The sequence below is a fragment of the Bacillus rossius genome, chromosome 15, assembly GCF_032445375.1.
Source record: "Bacillus rossius redtenbacheri isolate Brsri chromosome 15, Brsri_v3, whole genome shotgun sequence".
In the NCBI taxonomy this organism is placed as follows: Eukaryota; Metazoa; Arthropoda; class Insecta; order Phasmatodea; family Bacillidae; genus Bacillus; species Bacillus rossius.
In genome coordinates this window covers 31,905,349-31,927,782 of record NC_086342.1, presented here as the reverse complement: position 1 = coordinate 31,927,782, position 22,434 = coordinate 31,905,349, and positions in this window count along the sequence as shown.

Here is a 22,434-nt window from a genome sequence, read left to right as displayed (position 1 = left end):
TTATTTTTTTAGTTTGATATTCTTTAAAAGCATGTTTTTTTAGTTTTTTAAACTATATTTATGTATAATTATCATAGGGAAATGAGTTACCGACACTACCTATTACCATCTGAGATAACTATTTGGAGTTGCAACGTCACAAAGAAATGGTAAAGTCTCTCCGAATCATTTACAGTTAATGTATGGATATAATCTTAGAATTTACCGGAAAAAAAAAAAAACGCTTCTTTTTTCGGCGTGGCCGGGAGTAGAACCCACGACCGCTAAATCTGAAAGCTGACGTCGCGCGCCTTAGACCGCTCGGCTAACGAACGTAATGAAATTAATGGGACATTTTACAGTCACTCACTCTTAGTCGAAAGAGTTACAGACGGACAGACAAACAAACATACAGGTGAAGCTAATATAAAGCATGTAATAAAAAGGAGTGAGTTACAAGCAAATTTCTTTGCAATGTGCACTAACCCCCCAAGTGATAAGGTCGATATGAGCGAAGTCAAGCAACAGTTCGCGGTTTATGAACTAGTATTCCGGGAATTGCGGAAATTATACAATAAACAGATGTCAAGCCAAAGTGAGGTTAAGGCACCAGGTGACACAGGGCATAACACGGGATCGCAAGCCATGTTAAGTCCCCACGTGTCAATGTTGACTGTGTTACCGCTACCGGTGTTCGGCGGTAACCGTGCTGAGTGGAAGGGATTTGCAGAACTATTTAACTCGGTGGTTGGCCAATGTTTGCACTTAACTAAAGTGCAAAAAAAATTAATTTCTATCTATCTGTTAGGATGCCTTAAGGGCGAGGCGCGGGACTTAGTTTGCAACATTCCGGTCACGGAAGGTAATTATGATGTAATATGGGGCCTTTTGGAAAGGAAATTCTTGAGTGTTCGGATCACAGTGACCATCCATGTGCAAAAAATACTGCATTTGGCTCACGTAGACAGTCGCAGTGAGAATGCCCTTAGCAAGTTTGTAGCCTGTGTCGAAGAGAATGTAAATGCCCTGAAGGCACTGGAATTTCCTGTCGAAAAGTGGGACTTCCTCATATTGAACATTTTGCTAGAGAAGCTTGATTCACCTTTGAAACAGGGGTTTGAAATGTCAAATGAAGAGGACATTCCCTCCTACCACAATCTCTTGAAGTTTCTGGACAGGAGGGCAAAGGCAGCAGAGCAAGTCCATCTGTCTTCAGTTAGGAGCACCAGGCCAGTCTTCTCACAAAACACTTCAAGCAACCGGGTTCTTAACGTAAATAAGTGGCGACCGATGAATGTGTCAGACTCAAACATACCCGGTTTTCGAAAGACTACGCTTGTTTCAACTCAAGACAACCCGAAGTGTAGTGTGTGCGACGGATTTCATGGATTGCACACCTGCCAGGAATTTAGTTCAAGGTCGGTTGAGGATAGACGGAACTTAGTGCAGGCGCAGAGGCTCTGTTATAACTGTCTACGGGCACAACACGTGGCAGCACAGTGTAAGTCGAAGTTTCGCTGCAAACTCTGCCAGGGCAGTCACCATACACTCCTCCACATTGCCACGGGACAGGGGCCTAGGAACTACGCAGCGAGCTCAGATGACGATGGACGGGGTGAGGAAGAAAGTCCAGCAATTACCATGTGTGCATCAGAAAAAATGAGGCCGTTCAATCCACCCACCACAGTTCTGTTAATGACGGCATTGATACGCATCAAGGACAGTGCCGGTCAATACCAAGTGGTTCGTGCGTTACTAGATACTGCTTCGCAGTCTTCCTTCATCACAGAGGCGTGTGTACAACGGCTGGGACTAAGGCGACATCGTACAAATGTGAGTATTGCTGGGGTTGGCAACACTTTGATCCCGGAAGCCAAGGGATCAGTTATTTGCGAGATTAGATCACACCAATCACCAAAACTTCACATCACCAGCAAGGCATTAATTCTTAAAAAAATAACTAAAGACCTACCATCAACCAAGATTGCCACTGGGAGCTTAGTGCATCTAGATGGCCTGCTGTTGGCAGATCCCCATTTCTCTGTTCCCAGTGCCATAGACATGCTGCTTTCTGCGGAGGTAGTGGCAGAAGTAATGACAGGTACTAAGATTCACGGACCACCTCATGCCTTCCAAACCCTATTCGGATGGGTACTGGCAGGCAATGCTCCATGTGCACAGTTCACTCAGCAGGCATCAGCATCATTACTGGTACGCACAGACATGTCCCTAGACCTCGCTCTTCAACGGTTCTGGGAGGTTCAAAATCTCCCTAGTAAGACCTTCACATCCAGGGAAGATCAGATCTGTGAACAGCACTTCCAGGAGACTCACAGGCGTGACAACCAAGGCAGGTATGTGTGGAGGCTTCCGTTTGCACGTTAAGCAGACATGTTGGGTGATTCATTCACAACTGCCCTCAAGCGATTGCAGGGGCTAGAGCGTAAATTATGTCGATCCCCACAGTTGCTTCAGCAATACCAGCAATTCATGGAGGAGTACCTAAGCCTGGGCCATATGTCAAAGATTGGAACATTGACACAGGATGCCGACAGCAAGGTGTCTGTATCATTACGAGAGGATGCGCGTAACCGACCACTGTACATTATACCACATCATGCTATGGTCAAGGAAGATAGTTTAACGACTAAGGTACGCGTAGTATTTGATGCATCGTCGGAGACGACCAATGGACCCTCCTTGAACAAGCTGCTGTTGTCTGGTCCTAAATTGCACAAGGAGGTTGCTGACATAGTGCTGAATTTCCGAACATCAGCAATTGCGATAACAGCTGATGTATGCAAGATGTATCGTCAAATTGTAATTGATCCTGAGGATAGGAAGTTCCAGTGTATTTTGTGGCGTAATTTGGTTAGTGACCCAATACATATATTTGAGCTGAACACAGTAACGTATGGACTATCATCTTCACCCTTCCAAGCGCTCCGAACCATGCAGCAGTTGGCAACAGACGAAGGCGCTAACTATCCTTTAGCTGCTCACACTCTGTTACATGATGTGTTTGTCGATGATATTGTGACCAGAGCTGATACTGTAGGTGATGCACAGGAAATGAAAACTCAGCTAGTGGCGCTACTCGGAGCAGGTGGCTTCCAACTTCACAAATGGTGCTCCAATCATGGAAATGTAGTCGGCACCCATGACACTGTTCAGGCTGATATGAAAGTTGACATTACGGAGTCGGTGAAGGTTTTAGGAATACATTGGACACCATCAAAGGATGAGTTTTGCTACAAGGTAAAGGTACCCACTGTACCGAATACCAAACGTGGTATTCTGTCCTTCATAGCTCGATTGTATGACCCATGTGGCTGGTTGGCCCCAGTGATTACAGCCAGCAAAATTATGCTGCAAGTATTGTGGACTAAGGGTCTTGGTTGGGACGACCAAGTTGACGAAGACATCTTGTCTGAATGGGAGAGCTTTACTGCAGCGTTACCATTGTTGTCTCGGGTACGAATACCCCGATTTATTCCATTGCAAGAATTGGACGTTCAGTTTCACGGGTTCTGTGACGCGAGTGAGAAGGCCTATGCTGCAGTCATGTATGTTAGGTGTGTGACAAGGAGCGGTGAAGTTACTGTGTGCCTGCTAATGGCAAAGTCAAGGGTCGCTCCCTTAAAGACATTGTCCATTCCAAAACTTGAGCTCTGTGCTGCACACTTGTTGAGTAAGCTATGCTTACATGTTTTGGCACTTTTCCAGCCCAAGGTCAAGACTCCAGCGTTGCATGCTTGAACAGACTCAACTGTTGTCCTAGCTTGGTTAAGAATGTCTCCACACAAGCTGCAGACATTTGTAGCCAATAGAGTGGCCGAAATTCAGAGTGCTGTGCCGCCAAGTGCCTGGAAGCATGTTCCCTCGGAATGCAACCCAGCTGATGCAGCTTCTCGTGGATGCTTGCCAGTTCAACTGCTGGAGCAGTCTTGCTGGTTCGGCGGTCCTGGATGGCTGTTGCAAAAGGAAGAACATTGGCCATCACAGGCGATGAAACACCACGGGAGCATTCCCGAACTGAAACCACCCTCAGTTGCAATATTGGTTGCTCAGCATGAAAAGAAGTCAGAGGACCCTCTAGGTCTTATCCAGAATGCATCTTCATTGAGTAATCTTCAGGCTGTGACAGCATGGGTTCTGTGGGCGAAAGCAGGATTCCAGAAACAACAGTACTTACAGGACACCATTTTAACCTTCAAGGAAAGGGAGGCTGCTTTAACTTACCTGATCAAAATGACCCAATTATATTTCTTTAAGGATGCCATCACTGCCATCAAGAAAGGGGAAACATGTAGCAAGAATATTCAGGCATTGGAACCCTTCATTGACTTACAGGGAGTCGTCAGGGTGGGCGGCAGTTTACAAAATGCCTCTATTCCTGAGAGGACTAAGCATCCTATTCTGTTACCGGCACAAAGCAAACTTTCAGAGTTAATTGTGATTCACTTTCATGTTGGCCACCTCCATGCGGGCCCACAGACGACTTTGTGTCTGACACGGCGTCAATACTGGATAGTCTCTGGAAGAAGTCTAGTTCGCAAGCTGCTTCACAAGTGTATGAATTGTTTTAAGGTGAGAGCTACGGCATTGACACCACTAATGGGCGCACTACCAGTCGCAAGACTTACTCAAGTCAGAGCGTTTCGTTCTGCAGGAGTCGATTTTGCAGGGCCATTTCTCACTACCCCAGTCAGAACACGAAGAAGAGTGACGTATAAGACCTACATGTGTTTGTTTGTCTGTATGGCCACTAAGGCGGTACATCTTGAAATGGTGACTGAACTTTCTGCAGATGCATTCTTAGCAGCCTTGAAACGGTTTGTATCACTCCGAGGAACTCCCACGGAAATCTACTCTGACAATGGTACTAACTTTGTGGGTGTCAGTAACCACTTGAAGGAACTCTACAAGACTCTGTGGTCAGGCGAGCCTCGACAGCACATCCTGTGTGAAGCAGCTCAACGAGGTATCAAATGGCACTTCAACCCCCCCGCAAGCCCTCACTTTGGGGGCCTTCGGGAGGCGCCTGTTAAAATAGCAAAACAACACATGAAGCGAGTAGTGGGGAACCTGCTGCTTACCCTAGAGTAATTTGTCACTCTGCTAGCACAAATATCAGCGGTGATGAACTCTCGGCCACTGTGTGCGCTGTCAACAGACCCTGAAGAGTATTATGTACTCACTCTAGGTCATTTTCTGGTTGGCGAGCCAATGACTGCCGTGCCAAACCACGATTTGATGAATATTTGCCTAAATAAGTTGGACAGATGGCAACTTGTTACCCGCTTGCAACAATGTGGAAACGGTGGAGTGTGGAGTACCTCCACACTCTTCAACAACGTGCTAAATGGACCACCCCAACACCTAACGTACAACTAGACCAGCTGGTTTTGGTCCAAGAACCCTATCATCCTCCATTTAAATAGACTGCCAGAGTCACAGCTCTCCATCCAGGCCAAGATGGGATAGTGCGTGTTGTCACACTGAAGACTCCTCATGGGACATTTGTGAGACCAGTGGCTAAAGTTTGCCCATTGCCCATGAACTAACCATACTAGTTCTTGGCTAGTTCACATTCTTTTTAGGGATGCCGTAGAGTTATGTAGTTTTTTGTCTAGATATTTACCTGGTGATTATGAAAATACTTATTTTCGGTGGGCGGAATGTTGAGGGTTGCTGTGTACTTTTTTTATTTGTGCGACTTGGTGCCTTCTTGCACCACACGTTGGACCTTGGGACAGTGCTGCGATCTGTGGACTAAACGGACAGTTACGCATCATCATGGCGTCGGTTCGAATGTTGATGTATGTGCTCGAACAGTATCTTTTTCTAAGAGTCATGGCAAATTGTGAGGGTGTAGCAGTACGGTGACCACATTCTCATTGGCCCCGTCAAGAGCGGGACGACACCTCTCACCGACCTCAGCCAATAACCACAGCAGAAAAGCTACAGTATTTTGTGAAATACCTTGACACGAAATGCATTCCCGAAATACAGGTGTCCCTATCCATTATACACTTGAACTGAGCTCCCGTTCGAATCTGGAAAAAAAAAACTCGATTTCATTTAGCGATTGGCTGGAATCAAAATACGTTTACCTTTTTCGCTGCTAATGAAAAAACCGCACCAAAAAAATGTTTCTTAGGAATACTCCAATTAAGTTTTATAACAGTTTTTTTAGTTACTAATATTTACATTAGGGCCTACTATCAAATAATTGTACTTAAAAATGACTGATTATCATCACTTACACTTAAAAATGTTTACTCGCAAGTCACTCAATGTCCGTTTAGTTCCACAGTTCACACTCCTCACTGGATCTAGCCTCGACAGTGGTTCGCCCCTTACCTGTCCACATACAGCCTCGCGCCACTCAGTCGCACTCTCACGGTCCCGTCTCTCCTCTCGCGCCACTCTCGAGGGGGTCTCTCACCCTCTTCGCCGATGTGGCGCTTCCCTTCACTCGCTGAACTCTCCGAACTCTCGGAACTGCCGCAGAAGCCGGCGTCGCTACTTATACACCCCTGGCGCCGCTTCTCGAACCGACGAGAGCGGCAGTGACGAGTCGCATCATCCCGGGCCGACCCGACGCCCAAGATTACCAGAACAGTGATGACCGGAATTCCCAGGTCGCTAAAGGTGACAACAGCCTGAGCCGGGACGGGGCGGGGGGATCGGAAAAGGGGGGGAGGGGGTAGCTAGGACCCTTGTAATCCGGCCAGGCACCCGTGGCATGCCTTACTTCAATCTTTGAATATATATACTGTATAGAAGTCACGAGTGGATAGGATTTACTCTACGTTTTTCAGAAGCGTATGAGGAGCAGCTTGGGAACTTCACCGCTGCAGTGCGCTGCCGTAACGCCCTGTATCGTCTTAGTTGTTATGTACACGTTAGAGCGCAGCGCTGTCGCCCGCTGTCATTCCCCGCACCCCTCATTCATCATTCACTGCAGCTCGAGGTCGTTCAACGGGAGGGGGAAGGGGTGTTTGAAGAGTTAGACACTCGTCCGCTAGGGACCACCACAAGTCGATGCCCTAGAGATGGTGGCGATTGCGGTGGTGAATTAACCAACTACCTCAAAACCGTATTAGAAATTTTAACCTGGGCTGGCGACTTCTATACAGTATATATATTCAAAGCTTCAATGGACGGCGCGTGACGTCAGTGGCCGTGCAGGGCCGCCAGCCAGCTCCGAGCCTGGCGCGTGTCGCGGTCCTGTCTGCGTTCGTGACAATATAAATGTAATATTTTACATACATGTAGCACAGGTAGCAATTAAAAATTTTTCAGAAATATATGCATACCAAACAGCTCCAACATTATGATGGCTATAGCTAGAGTCGAGATTTTGTGGTGTTATTTTAAGACAAATTTCGGTGTAAAGAAATAAAGATTTCGGTGTTATATGGTTTTATTTTTTTGCTCAAAATACCCACGGCAAAATTTTTTTGCTTTTCTGTACGACATGCAAATTTATTAAAACAAATATTAATAAACACTAAAACCTCATGATCTAATTACAATTAAGTTCATTTGCAAATTCATAGATAATTAAGTTCATTTGCAAATTCATAAATTCAAACTTTTAAATAACTACTAAAAATGTCACGACTTAATTACAATCACATACACTACAAAATTACACAATTAAGCACTTCCAAAGTTACTATTAAGACGGTTTTATTGAAATGCTATCATAGTTAAATTTTCTGCATTTTCTGGAGTGAGACGTTGTCTTCTGTCACTAACTACCAGTGAGTACCTGGAAAATGAACGTTTTGCATCAACATTTGATGTTGGGAATCAGATTGCCCTTAAACTGGCTTGAGCAAATTCACTGTAGTCCCCTTTAAGGGAGCAAAGTACCTTTGCAACATCAATTTGGCTTGTTTCTGTCAATGAAAGTTCATCCTCAATTATTTTTTTGAAAGCAACATAGCCATGTATGAATGTATCAATGGGAAGATGGGAAACAGAAGGCAAGTTATGCAGAGACTTCTGTAGGTTTGCATCTTCTATGCTAACCCTACTCACATTTCTTGGGTTGAACCGCAAATTAATGGCATTAAAGACTCTTAGACAAGGATGTCGTTTAACAGATGAGTTTTGCCTCAAACGCTTATGTTTCTCACTCGCGACATGTTTCACAAGCGTATCGCGTCTCTCGTAGTCTAGCCTGCAGTTACAGAATTTGCACATTAAAATTTTATCACTGATATAAAATCCTTCACTGGAAAATTATTTCGATCGGTCACTGGCAGAACCTTAGTTTTAGGCATTATCAAAAAAATTTTAATCACATAGGAAGAATTTAACCTCTCAATACGCAAAAACTTGCCATGCTGGAAAGATCAAAACAATGGAGAATAGATGCGAATACAAACGCATACCGAATACCAACATACGTACTTGAAAATTAATACCGACATAAACATGTACTATTTATTATTTACAATCGTTACGTTAAGCAGGGTTAATTTTATTTTCGTAGCCTACGTACATTATTTTAAATAAACAGTAAAAGCAATGCGCTTTAGTGTGTAATATTTTAATGATTAAAAACGTAATCTTAGAAAAACATATTTTGGACGTTTGTTATTTTTGTATTTACAGAAAGTGAACGGCGGCCATTGTATCATAGTTATCAACACCTTAAATTATTATGGTACACAAGATTACCGTTTAAAGAAAATATTACGTTAATTCCGAGACTTCATTTTAAAATCTATAATGAATCACCGTCGCATATAATATATATGGCTGCTAGTTACTGTAAGAAATATTTGATTGTGCTGAAGGTAGTGAATTGTCCTTACAGAATGGAAAAAAAAAAACGTAAATAATCAGGATAGACGAACTTTCGTGACATATCGCGGATTTCGCAAAATTTCGTTTTATTTAGTGTTTTCAAGCTGTTTTCGGTGTTATTTCGTTTTATCGCGCATTACCATATAATCGTGGCTCTAGCCTATAGCTATAGCTAATATATAACTTTAGTAATACATATAATAATAAGTAAAATAATCGCCGTAAATTTAAGTTTCTTACAGAATGCCAGGTAAAAGCAACGGAGATACGAAAAAACGTAATGGGTAGGTCGTTAACTGTAGAACATTATTGAAATATTATGCGAAACAAAGCCAAAAATTTTTTTCCTTGTTACAAAAATGTGGTCCTATCTGAGGTATAATCAATGGATATTCAAAATGGGCACTGTTCCAAAATTGTATCTTGCTGAATCCAATAAGATGGGGTAATCATAGGCCAAACAGTTTGACCACAGTGGACCACCAAAGAAAGGTTTTTTCCACGGTGTTGTAGGTTCATTGCAATTTTGATTTATTTTTCGGGGGTTAAAAATTGAAACTTTTTGCCTTTTTGGGATTTTTCCGTCGGTTATAGGCCGAGAGCTATGTTTGGATCAAATTTCAAGTTTCTAGCTCCTTTGGAAGTGGGTTAGAATGTGAGCAGATGAGCGAGCGAGTGAGTTGATAGATATGCGATTTACAATAGCAAAGATGATGTCAAAATTATTTTACAACATTTCTTGTTTAAAATTGTCACCACATTGCATTGGACATTCAAAATTAAGAGCTATATTTTCACGTTAATGATGGCAATCAGACAATTGTTTGGTTTTAAAAATTTTACGTCTTTTTAAATTTATAATATTTCCCATACAGCTTTACATAAAACATTCTGCATCAAATTTCCTAAATACTTAATGATTTATTACAATACTAAATGGTTGTAGTGAGCTGAAGCATAAATAAAACTAGTGTTTCTAAAATGCAGTTTTCTGGGAAAAATAAAGCTGAACAGTACATTTTCCGTCTGTCACCGAACTATATAGTCTCGGACATGTTCACCGAACTGAAGATTCCGGAGAGGCGGTGATAATCTCAACGCAACATAATGCCATAACGGGTCCATTCCATGGCGGAAAATAAAATGCAGGTGGATAATTTACGTCTAAATTCTGTGTTCGGAACCGGTTCGTCTTTACGACTTGCCTGTTCGCCGTGCGTGTTGTTTGGAGGAGAGCGAGATACCACTGCAAGAACACGGTCCTGTTCACACGAACAGCGAACAGTTCTCAGCTCTCTGGCTTCGTTTCAGTCTCGCACCGTTGCTGCACCGCTGGAAATGACAGGATTTCGCGGAGTTTCACACGAACAAAGCACCTCGTGTCAGCGAAGTGTTCATCGTAGCTCCATGATGTTACGTGACTTCGTAGAAACTATACGGTAAGCTACACTGTAATTTTTTTTGTAAATGGAACAAGAATATTCATGTAAAATTACGGATATTTGTAAATTTGTACATTTACATTAAAAAAACTGTATCATTGGAATTCTGGGTTAGAATTCTTACTTGGGAATTTATGTTCCAGTAACTCCAATAGTTATAGTTATTTGTAAACCGTTCCCTGAATAGCTTTCCGGTATTAACTGGTCACATAATACACATTATAAAATTATTAAAATTATAATTATTCGATTATCTTTTACATGGGTTAAAATAATAATGTTTGAATGAACATCAATGACAATATAAAATACTGCGCCAATTTTCGTAAGAAATGCTCATTATTACCTCGAAAAACTGATTTAATTATTCAGTAATGACCACAACCACATGCTGTAGAAAGTCACAATATATTTCTTGTAGTATTATACATTTTTTTCTTGGCAACTGGTTTTCAAAAGAATCTTCTGTATAAGTATAGATTTTTTTTGTGTAATCGTGTAATTTTTCACAAAATATTAGTGGCAGCAATGTTTACACCAATGTTAGTGTAATTGTGCACCTACACGTGTTGGTGCATTTTCACTCTCGTGCTCAAGTGAAAATACTATCAGTAGAGGTGTTATGCTTTGGTAGGTTTTTCATAGTTTTTGGCACATTTTTACACCGTGGTATATAAATTCACACAAACGTGCATGTGTAAATATAGGTACAACTGCCAATTTATTTAGCTGCACCATTTAGTAAAATTATACAAAAAATAAACGTGTAAGTTTTTACTACTTCCATAAATATTTTTGGTAAAAAAATTAATTGTATCGTTGTTAAATAGTCAAGTAAACACTTTATTAATCTAAGCGAACTTAGTGGAGTAACAAACCCACGATATTTCCTGATAGGTTATATACAGTTTGCAAAGTCCATTTATTTTCTTTCTGTGTAACGCATTCATTAATTTTACAAAATATTATATACAAAGGATACATCCCTATATTCAACAATAAGAAAGATAGGATTTGATAAGCCAGTTAATTACGGTTCTGAAAAAAAAAGTGTCGTAGTTTTTGCGTTATAGGCATTTTTCTAAATTTTTTTTAACCCCCACCCTGCACCAAATTATCAGTTACTGTATTTTTTATTACGCAATACATAAACAAACCTACTATTGATAATTTAAAATAAAATCAGACATACAATTTTTGTACACCTTACGCAGCAAAAAATTTTAATGGGGTAACTTTGGTTATTAATTATGTAAAACAGTTACTTTGTCAACTTAAAACTTTATTGGAATATATGGCTAATTTAAATAAATAACTGGCTTAGATAGCATAGTAAATCTTTTTACAGCAAGAATAGTCAAACTTACCAGACTGAAAATGTTTCCAGCCTTACTCGTGCAAGGAATATTTTGCCCACAAGTATAGCATGTTCGATTTTATTTTGAATTGTTATCAATAGTAAGGTTATTCAGAATTTCGAAACAAAAAATTATAGTAACCGTATATAATAATTTGGTATAACAGTATATAATAATATGCCTATAATCAATTTTACAAACCTTGTTTTTATTAAGAACCCAATCAACTGTTCTCCGTTTGAGGTTAAGTTATGGGATTTCCTGTATGTATTTAACTAAAAGCTTTCAATTTTTTTTATACTTTCTGCTCTACAGCTCACTCTCGCGATCTGAAATTTTTTTGGCACGGAGAGAAGGTGATTGAAAAAAAATTTCGTTTGGAACGGTGAAGATTCCTACTACATAGGTGCCAAGAAACAGGTCTATGTGCAATCTATAGAGACCGGAAAAATTCGCGAATTCATTATGTGATTGGCTGGAAGGCAAACATGTTTACCTTATTCCTGCTTCTGATATTGGACCACAGTTTGCTAGAAAGACTCAGAACCAACGAAAAACCTTCCCATGCAACCCAGACACCAGGTCTTACAAGTCAGTAGCCAATGAGCAGGTGGCATTTTCCGGAGTACGTAGAGGATTTTCGAGTCCATCCTAGAGGTCAACGAAACCGCGAATTTTTCCAGTATCTAGCAATCTAATATTTTTTTGCAAATTATTCTAAACATTTAATCGAAGATATTACGTTACTGACCTTTCAATTGTGTAGTAAACTGGCTTTACTCGTTCGAGTCTCCGGCCACAAACTCCCACTTGAAGAGTTGTATACAGCGTGAGTCTGAATTAGGACAAACTTCTGCTGCACGCTCATCTCGACAAAATAAGTTGAAAACTTACAATTCGACTTATGGTCTGAATTGCTTCCTAAGGCTGGTATACGTCTTTTAAGCTGAAGCTGAACAACAATTTTAATGTAAATAACAGATAAAGTATTAAATATGGAGCATTGCTCATCTGGATTTTAAGTTCTATCACCTCTGCAAATATTATGGCTGTAGAAAAATTATTTAATAAAAATAATCATGGGTTACAAAAATATTTGGAAAATAAAGGGTTTACTCTGAATTATTTTAATGAAATAATTTTGCTACGACCACAACATTTCCGGTGGTTGTAGAACATCATTCAATTAAACATAATTTTGACGCTCAGTGAACCATCTTAAATACTTTCTCTATTATATATGCAGATATAAATAGATAAATAGAGATAGAGACATACATAGATATATATAGATGTAGATAGAAATAAATATTAATTTAGAGAGATGGATAGATGATTTGAATATGCGTAACTACTTCAAACATATTACAAAACAAAACTGAATGAGGCATTGCAATGCATGCCGAGCATTAGCTAGATAATGGAATATTTTCAATATTTTGATATCTTATTTTTCAGCTTTTTTCTATAGTGCTTTATAGAGTCTAGATTACATACAGGCCACCAATTTTGAGATATATACTGGTAAATAACTATACACTGGCAGACCAACGTCTGTCGGGATCTGAAAGTGATATAAATTATTTTGCACACTTGACATTCAAATTAAGAAGACAATTACTAACTACGTCTGATTTCGAAGAAGGTCCCCTTCACCTTGTGTTCAGCTCAGGCAACGCCGGGTACTGCAGCTAGTTTACAATAAATTTGTTCAGCCCTAAGGTATAGCAGACTTGGGAAGCACTTTATGCCATAGGCCGTATACAGATTTTTTACTTATTTTGTCTTGATGGATTTACAGCCGAAGTTTTTCGGAGAATTCAGACTCACTTAGTGTAATCATAATAAATATATAAATAATTAAATAAATTAAATTTCTTACAACCCTAATGGACAGCTAGATTCATCGAATTCGGCAAGTCCTTTGCGATATCCTTCTGCCTTAAGTGAGCCAAATTTTATGAGTCTAGCTGGCAAATAAGTACATAAGGTAAAACGGGTGTGATTAGTATTTCAATAAGTACCAGCGTTTAGCCACAATGGACCTCCGAAGAAAGGCGTGCACCGTTGTTTTTAGGGGGTTGGGTGTGTCGTCTTAGTTTATAATATTTTAGAGAGTTTAACATTTAAATTTTATTGGAATTTTCCTGTTGGTTATCGACCGAGATCTATGAGCAGGCGAAATCGCAAGTGCCTAGATCTGGAAGTGGGACAGAATATGTGTAGATCAGTGAGTGAAACACAGGTATTAGATATGCCTAGAGTCCCAGAAATTTCGCGTATTCCTCTGGCCTTAGGATAAAATTCAAAGTTATAGGTGTGCTCGACCCATGTTTACTTTCCCATTGGTTGATTTCTTAGCGAGAACATTTTTATCCTTGTTATTTGGCACTACCTGATTCGTTTACTTCTTTCCTAGCTGGACATCGTTGGCTCACGGTCGTAGAGGGGCGTGTCCAGACAACTGTGGTCCAATAATGAACACAGTGCGACAGTGTGGAGATTTGCATTCTAGCTTGCGACTAAATGAATCCGCAAAATTACCGTGGCTCTAGATATGCCATACAAATAGGGCAAATTTCCAGTGAACTTAATTATTCCCTGTACAAATATAGGAGAGATAAACAGAATTCTTGGGAAGTATCTTTAGCATTCGTAATTGCTTATTTATAGCGTGCGTTCGAATGGAAAATTTACGAACACTATTTTTACAGCGTGTGTGTGTAGACTGGCACAGGAACATTCGTAGATCAGGTTTTAACGAACATAAATTATGTTCGTGTGAGCGCGGCCTACAGAGGCCTGGCTGCCGGTTGTATAAGTAATCAGGCGTGGCAACTTAACGATAATGACGAGCGGCACCTTCACACGCCGAGTATTTTTTTTTTTGTTTTGTTTTTGTATCGAGTCACGCCCTTGATTCCGGTTCCTCTGCTGCTCTGGTTCAGCGACGAGTCGGGACTCACAATGTTTTTTCACCGAACATGGAAGACATCACAGCCGATTCGTAATTCAATCAACAGTTAATTGCACTGCACACGTGCTCACTCAAGGGCCCCGCCTAGCCGGGCACACACACGGTGTGCAGAGCTTCAGGAAGACCGCTCAAGACATCCGTGTGGGGGTCTGTCACGTTCGAGACCAGTTTAAAGTTAAAAATACTGTAACAATTTCGTGATTGGGTGAGTTCTTGTTCAGATTTGTGTCGATCGATTTATAACAAAAAATAGTAATTCAGTGCGGAAGCAAACGCGTCCTGAGTGGCTCGGTCAAATATGGCAATGACTTCTCTCGCAGACGGCCGCCAATCACGAGTAAGAAACCGCTGGTGCGGGTACACCTTTTTTGCAGTCTATTAAGAATTCAGATTTTTTTCGCGAAAATTGCCTGCCCCCTTTTTTTAGGGCATAAAACAACATATGCGTATGCTAGAAAGGACTTAAAAGGATTTGCATTACACCTTTATCTTCATTTCTATGCCATGTAATGTTACGGTCACCGCTCAAATTTCACAGTCGCCGTGTTCACAGCCTTGCGCTTAGAGTCGATACCGCGCTAGAAACACCAGCGAAGCACCGCCTCACAGACACGCCTCTGACCGGGTGACAACTATTCCTTAGTTCAACATCATTTTGAAACCAGTCCTTTGCATATCTTGGCATTTATTTTCAGATCATATTTTCGCTAAACTTTACTGCCACTTGTGTCACACTTGCACCGAACTGGTAGCCGGGTTTTAGTGACAGTGGGAAGATGAAATACTGGACTTATCAAAGTGTGATTAATTTGTGGACAGTTATTTAGATTGTTGTAGTTTAGGGAAAAAATATGTTCATAGTATGTAGTTCTTAAAGATACTCTAATTAATTCATTTGGGCTACCCTTTTAGGACATGTACTTCCCACATATAAAAATAAATTTCAAACAATAGTTACGTCAAAAGCATTTGTGAAATATGTTTAGAAAAAGTAATGAATGATTTAACTTTGAATACTATCAATCAGGGTGGAAGTAGTATTAACCACATCAGGTTGCTGTTATGAGAATAAATATATGAATTCTGAAACGTAATCGAAATAAAATTTAATAGATTACAATTCAAATAACTATCAGTTTTCTAATACTTAAGCCATGATTATTTCGTTGATTCATTTCATTCCAGAGTAGATTCAGTTTGACTGTACATATAATTAAACATTTTAGAGTAATAAAAAAATTCGCAGTTTCATTTCGTGACAGACTAGAATCCAAATACGTTTGCCTTTTTGCTACTTCAATGATTGGTTCACACGAATGAAAGACCTTCAACAAAAGAAGTGCCGAATCAAAAGCACCCCAGTTAACAGGTGTCACGAGTCAGTAGCCAATGAGCAGGAGATATTTGTCTGCGTACATAGAGGATAGTAGAGTCTATAGCTACTAAAGGTAACTGAAATCGCGAATTTTTACAATACCTAGTAAAAATTTGTCAGTAATGTCTAGAGACCTGCAAAATTCGCGGATTCATTCGGTGATAGGCTAGAATTCAAACACATAAACCTCTTAGATAATTTCGCTATTGGCTTACTGTTCATCCGGACGAATCTCACCCAGTTATAAACCCTCAACTAAAGAAGGATTGAATCACAGACAAGCCAGCTGAGACGACTTTCAAGTCGGCAGCCAATGAACTTGCGTTATTTTCCTGAGTGTACAGGGGTATGTGCAGTCTATCCTGAAGGCCATCGAAACCGCGAATTTTGCAGGTCTCTAATAATTAGAGACCTGCAAAATTCGCGGATTCAGTGACCTCCAGGATAGACTCTACTACACTCTACACACTCGGGCAAATGCCACCTGTTCATTGGCTGCTGACTTGTGAGTCGTCTCGACCGAGTGTCTGTGATTCGACACTTCTTTGAGCGAGGGTCTCTAATTGGCCCTCATTCCTCTAGATTAACAGAGAACCAGTGGTAGAAGCAGCGCTAAGGTATAATTATTTGAGTTGTAGCATACCACGAAATGAATCCGCGAATTTTGCAGGTCTCTACTAATAATGTTATACCAGGCGACGGACCCGCGACAAACCGTGCTATGCCATATAAGACACACACCACACCTAAGCACAATCCACACTCCATACCGGCTGCGAAAAGTATTTTAAGTCCAATTTTCACCTTTGGAGGGTTTCCCTACCTCCTTTTAGTGTTGTGGGGCTTCCACAGAACTTTAGTACAATCTAGACCTTGGACACTTTCCCATTTTCTTGGGAATTACGGGCGAAACTTTCGTTATGCGAGTTTGGGTACCCATTTTCCCTTGTTTATAACTGGCCCAGGGTCGTCAAAGGGCGTGTCAAAGACAATGTAGGCCAATCACCAACGTGGAGCAGGTGTATATGTGCGTGAAGTATGTAGACTTTTTTATGCATGAATTTCGTGAAAAAAAGGTTTTTAATCCAACAATGTTCACATAATGAAAACTCTCGCAGAATCGTAAGGGTACTAAATAGGTCGTCTAGTGGCCGAGATCTCGCATTGGCCGAACACTGACACATGTCCAGTTTGACACTGGGCAGTGATTGGCGGATCGTGTTACGCCCTGCTGATTGCAAGTTGCGCCATTTTGGTGGTGCGCGACGCTGTAGTTCGTGATGCAGGTGTATGCAAACGACGATTTCGTTTCTGAATATCTGAGTAGCCTGATGCCATGCCATTCTCGTGAACCTCATATGTCCTCGTTCAGAAGTAATTGTAATTGCTATGGCCGTGTATACATCTCGCGAAACAACTTTCAGATCAGCTGTGTCCTAAATTATTGTAGCATTGTCCGTGTAACGTAGTTGGCTGGGTTTTATTATAAGAACATGCCTACTGTCAGCACCCCAATCACAGCCATACGGTGCGGAAGCGAACGCGTCCTGAATATCTCGGCCAAATAAGGCATTGGTAGGGGCAGGCATTTTTCGCGAAAAGATCTGAACACTTATATGCAACACAATAAATTCTAATATGTTAGCAGTCAACCTTTGTTTACCTACAAGATTTAAGTGCATCTCATGTCTAGTGTACAACTTCCTTTCCAATGTATCAGTCTTAATTACATGAACATTGCTGAACATACGACATACTTTTTTTTATCGAACTGAACCATTAAATAACAGTACACCACATAAAGTTTGGTTCTTAAACACTAGTATCGCTTAGCTAGTTTTCCCAGAGGGATAGCTTGAGCAATAGAAAGCGTAGATGTATTAGAATTTTATATTATATTATTAGTAGGAACCGGAAAAATTCGCGGGTTCAATGAGCTCCAGGATGAACTCCATAGTTCTGCGTACACTCTGTCAAATATCACCCACTCATTGGCTGCTGTCTTGTGAGACGTTCCAACGTAGCAGCCGTGATTCGATAAAGCTTTGGTTGGGTGTTTCTCATTGGCCAACGTCATCCAGGTGAGTTGTCAGCCAATAGGAGAGGCAGCACTGAGGTAAAACTATTTGTATTTTAGCCTATCGCGAAATTAATTCGCGAATTTTTCCGGTCTCTACTTATTAGACTGCAACAAGGTATAAACGCGCCTGTGGTTTCTTCCTTGTGATTGGCGGCCGTCTGCGAGAGAAGTCGTCGCCTTATTTGACAGAGCCATTCAGGACGCGCTTACTTCCGCACTGAGTCACTGTGATTGGTGTTGTTACAATCAATATGTACCTGGGAGAAAACTCACCCAATCACGAAACACAGACGATGCTATATTGTTTGAACTTTCATCTAGTCCCGAAATCTTTTCGCGAAATCTACATGCCCCTAGGCATTTGCTTCTCCAGCAGACGACCGCCAATCACAAGGGAACGTTCTCTACCTTACTGCAGTCTAATGAAACAAAAATCTTTCATGCCTCTATTTAAAAATTACATATAAACGAAGCGCTCATCGTAGTTCCAGATAACTACGGATATTCGTAGGGACTACGTGAGAACGTGAACGAAGAAGAGTTTTTTATTGTAAATTTAAATTAATTTTTAAACATATTGTTTATACGCCAAGGGTTCTGATTAAGTAATTTTTAAAATTCCTGGTAAGAGATGTTAGATTTCAGAAAAAAAAAAATTGTTTTTGAGAAATTGTTCTTGTATTTTACATAAAAAATATTCTCTGCAAACCACGGGCAATGTCCCCCACGATATGCACTTTCACAGAAACACATAAATAAATTTTACCAACATTTTGTACAAACATAAGCAACTTACATGGCAAAGAAATACAATATGTGCTATACATACGGCTAATACTCCTCAGTTCTGTACATTTCAACTTCTTGTTTTGTACATGTACGTTAATATTATTGTCAAATAAATTTATAAAAGTTTTTCATAGAGGATAAATACGAAATAGTAGGTACTATACACGCGTTCAGACTATAGCCTATCAAAATTCATACAAATGTATGTTGGTATTCGAAAAAAAAGGAAATATTTTAGGAAATAAATATGTGGTTATATTTTCCTCCTCACAAATCCATTCCTGGGTATTTGGTAACGCAGTGTACTTCGTAACTGCGCGCAGGCGCTGCTCTTCTCAACACGAGACGGGCTGTCGCCGCTGGCATGTAGGTCATAGTTCCCGAGGCGTAACGGACCAATGGGAGAGAGAGTTCAGTTGGTCGTCGCGGGTCAATCAAAAACTAGTTTGACCAACCCACTTTTCTGTTCTACCCTCGCTCGGGTGCGCTCTTGGAGTTTACTTCTTGCGTGGCGCCAACTACAAAATAATCACGTTGCATAAACTTACGACAATAATAAACTTATATAGTCCAATAACTTAAAATATAATCACAGAAATCAATTAGATATTTTAAAAAATAAAGTTATAATATTTTAATTTAATATAGATACTACCCAAGGCAAGTTATTTAATATAAAATAATATACTAAATAATTATTAGTAAACACTATATACCATTAAAACGTAATCATGATCTCATATAATAATGTAATATAATATATAATATGTTTTATTAATTATTTTGTTATTATTAATTATTTTTTTTATAAAATAAGGATTAAACTCTTTATAATAAATTACAATTACCTATATTATAGATAATAAGATATTATTATAACAGCATGTAAATATAAAATTATCTTATCTTACAACTTAAAATAATTACTTTCAATTAAATGAAATTAATTATATGTATAAATTAATATAATATAATAAGATTTTAATGTGATACAGATATTAACAAAATTAGATTTTTTAATATTAAATAATATAATAAATACTTATTCGTACAGAATTTATAAATTATAAACGTCAACATAAACATAAACAAAAATATGTAAAAATTTTCGTAATTGATTTAGGCTAGTTACTTTCGGGTGCCTGGGCTGCAGGCACACGAATCACACCATTTTGTGGGAAGCAGAAGCATCCAGAATGTCCTGGCCAAATACGTAGGGACACCTGTATTTCGCGAATATATTTCGTGTCAAGGTATTTCACAAAATACTGTAGCTTTTCTCCTGTGGTTATTGGCTGAGGTCGGTGAGAGGTGTCGTCCCGCTCTTGACGGGGCCAATGAGAATGTGGTTACCGTACTGCTGCACCCTCACAATTTGCCATGACTCTTAGAAAATGCTACAGTATTTTGTGAAATACCTTGACACGAAATGTATTCGCGAAATACAGGTGTCCCTACGAAATACGACAATGGTTTCTTGTAGACAGCCGCTAATTACAAGGAAGAAACCGCTGGCGTGGGCAAGCCTCACTGTAGTCTAATTAGTAGGGACCGGAAAAATTGGCGGGTTCAATGACCTGTAGGATGAACTCCATAGTTCTACGTACACTCGGTCAAATGCCACCCACTCATTGGCTGCTGTCTTGTGAGACGTTCCAGCGAAGTAGCCTGTTATTCGATAAAGCTTTGGTTGGGTGTTTCTCATTGGTCCAGACTCATCCAGGTGAGTTGTGAGCCAATAGCAGAGGCAGCACTAAGGTATAACGATTTGTATTTTAACCTATCGCGAAATGAACTCACGAATTTTTCCGGTCTCTACTAATTAGAGCTTAGATTTTACCGCCAAAAATACCTACCACTTCTCCCCCCTCCCCCCAAAAAATAAACCTATCTTTACTATAGAATTAAAGGTAATGGATTTTTTGTAAAAACGTTACACACTTTAAGATAGTCCGGAAACAACTGTAACTTATTATTCCTGTATGATAGGAGAATTTTTTTTTATTGCAAAGCTAATTGGTCAACATCAAGGTCACATCCTTTAAAGGACTACGGGTAATTCGGTTAACGACCTCCTCTTCACCTTGTTTACAACTTGATCAGGGTCGTCAAGGACTTGCCATTAAGCTAAATTTTGCTCCAATCACCAGCAGATGTGTAAGTAAGTATACTTGTATTTGTTGGTCAAATAATCCGATCACTCCTTGGACTGCAATAAAGGTAATCTCTAGCTCTATTGTAATTGGCGTTTGCTTCCGTACTGGATGGCTATGATTGGTGCGCTGACGGTAGTCATGCGCCCAGCCAACCACGAAGCGCAGACAATGCAACAAGAGTTTTAACACACAGCTGGTCTGGAATATCTTTTCGCGAAAAAAGAAACACGTGTCTCTAATGACTATTATTTAATTTGGAAAGCCCGCGGGTATTCAAACAGCAGCTATCCACGGCTCGCTGGGTTTTGGCCAGACGTCGATGTGGACTGCTCTGCCACGTAGCCCCAAACACCCGCGCAATGTGCTCTTCCCTCCCCTCCCCAGTCATCCCCAAGTCCCCGACACGAGAGGAAATTATTTTCCTCTTTCCCGACCCTAGCCGCGGCATCAAAACGATTTATTTTCGTTATTGCCGCCGCGTAGCTCGGAGCTGGAGAGGGAGATGGAGGGAGAGAGAGGGAGAGAGAGGGAGAGAGAGGGAGAGAGGGCTGAGACCAGTTTACAAATCGGCCCGCCGAGAGAGCGGTGTTTACGCCCGCGCCTCTGGAGGAATGCGCAGACGCCGGCTTCCTGCTCCGGAGAGACGCTGTGTATGTTTCCAATAGCGGGCCGCTCCCCGCGGTGACTCTCCCTCTAACTCCATATCCAGTCCAAACATCGCGCCAGGGCAGACCTTCACGCGATCCGCCCGGCGCACTCTGGGTCCACGGGCGCACTCTGGGTCCACGGGCGCACTCTGGGTCCACACGCTCAATATGGGTCCACGGGCGCACTCTGGGTCCACGGGCGCACTCTGGGTCCACAATGCACTCTGTTTCCACGGGTGCACTCTGGGTCCACTGGCGCCAAATGGCGCGCACCCTAGGTTACCTACGATCTGCAATAAAATAAATTATATTTATGCGCATTAGTAGTTATACTTTCTTGACGAGGTAAAAAAATAACTTTAATTTTGCATGCCAATAATTAATATAAATAAAATAATAATGGACAGTAATGGTAATATATATGTTTGGTAAGGCAATAGTTCAATACAATTGAAAATTTTAAATAAATAATCTCTATTCAGTGTTAATATAAACACATCTATATAATTAATTATTTAATTTAGAAATATAAACGAGATAATTTTGATGAACAATTAAAATCAATGACTTTGCTGATGTTTATTAAAATTTATACATTTTAATTATTTTTAATTAATACTAATTTATAATTTTAACGCAAATAAATTATACTTACGGTAACATAACCTCGCAAACACTCCCATGATAGCGGCCACGAGACAACTAATCCTTCCACAGACACTGCCTGACAGTGACAATGGAAGCGCACAAGCCTTCTGACATCGTTTAACATACGGTACCATAACCTTACTCATATAAATTA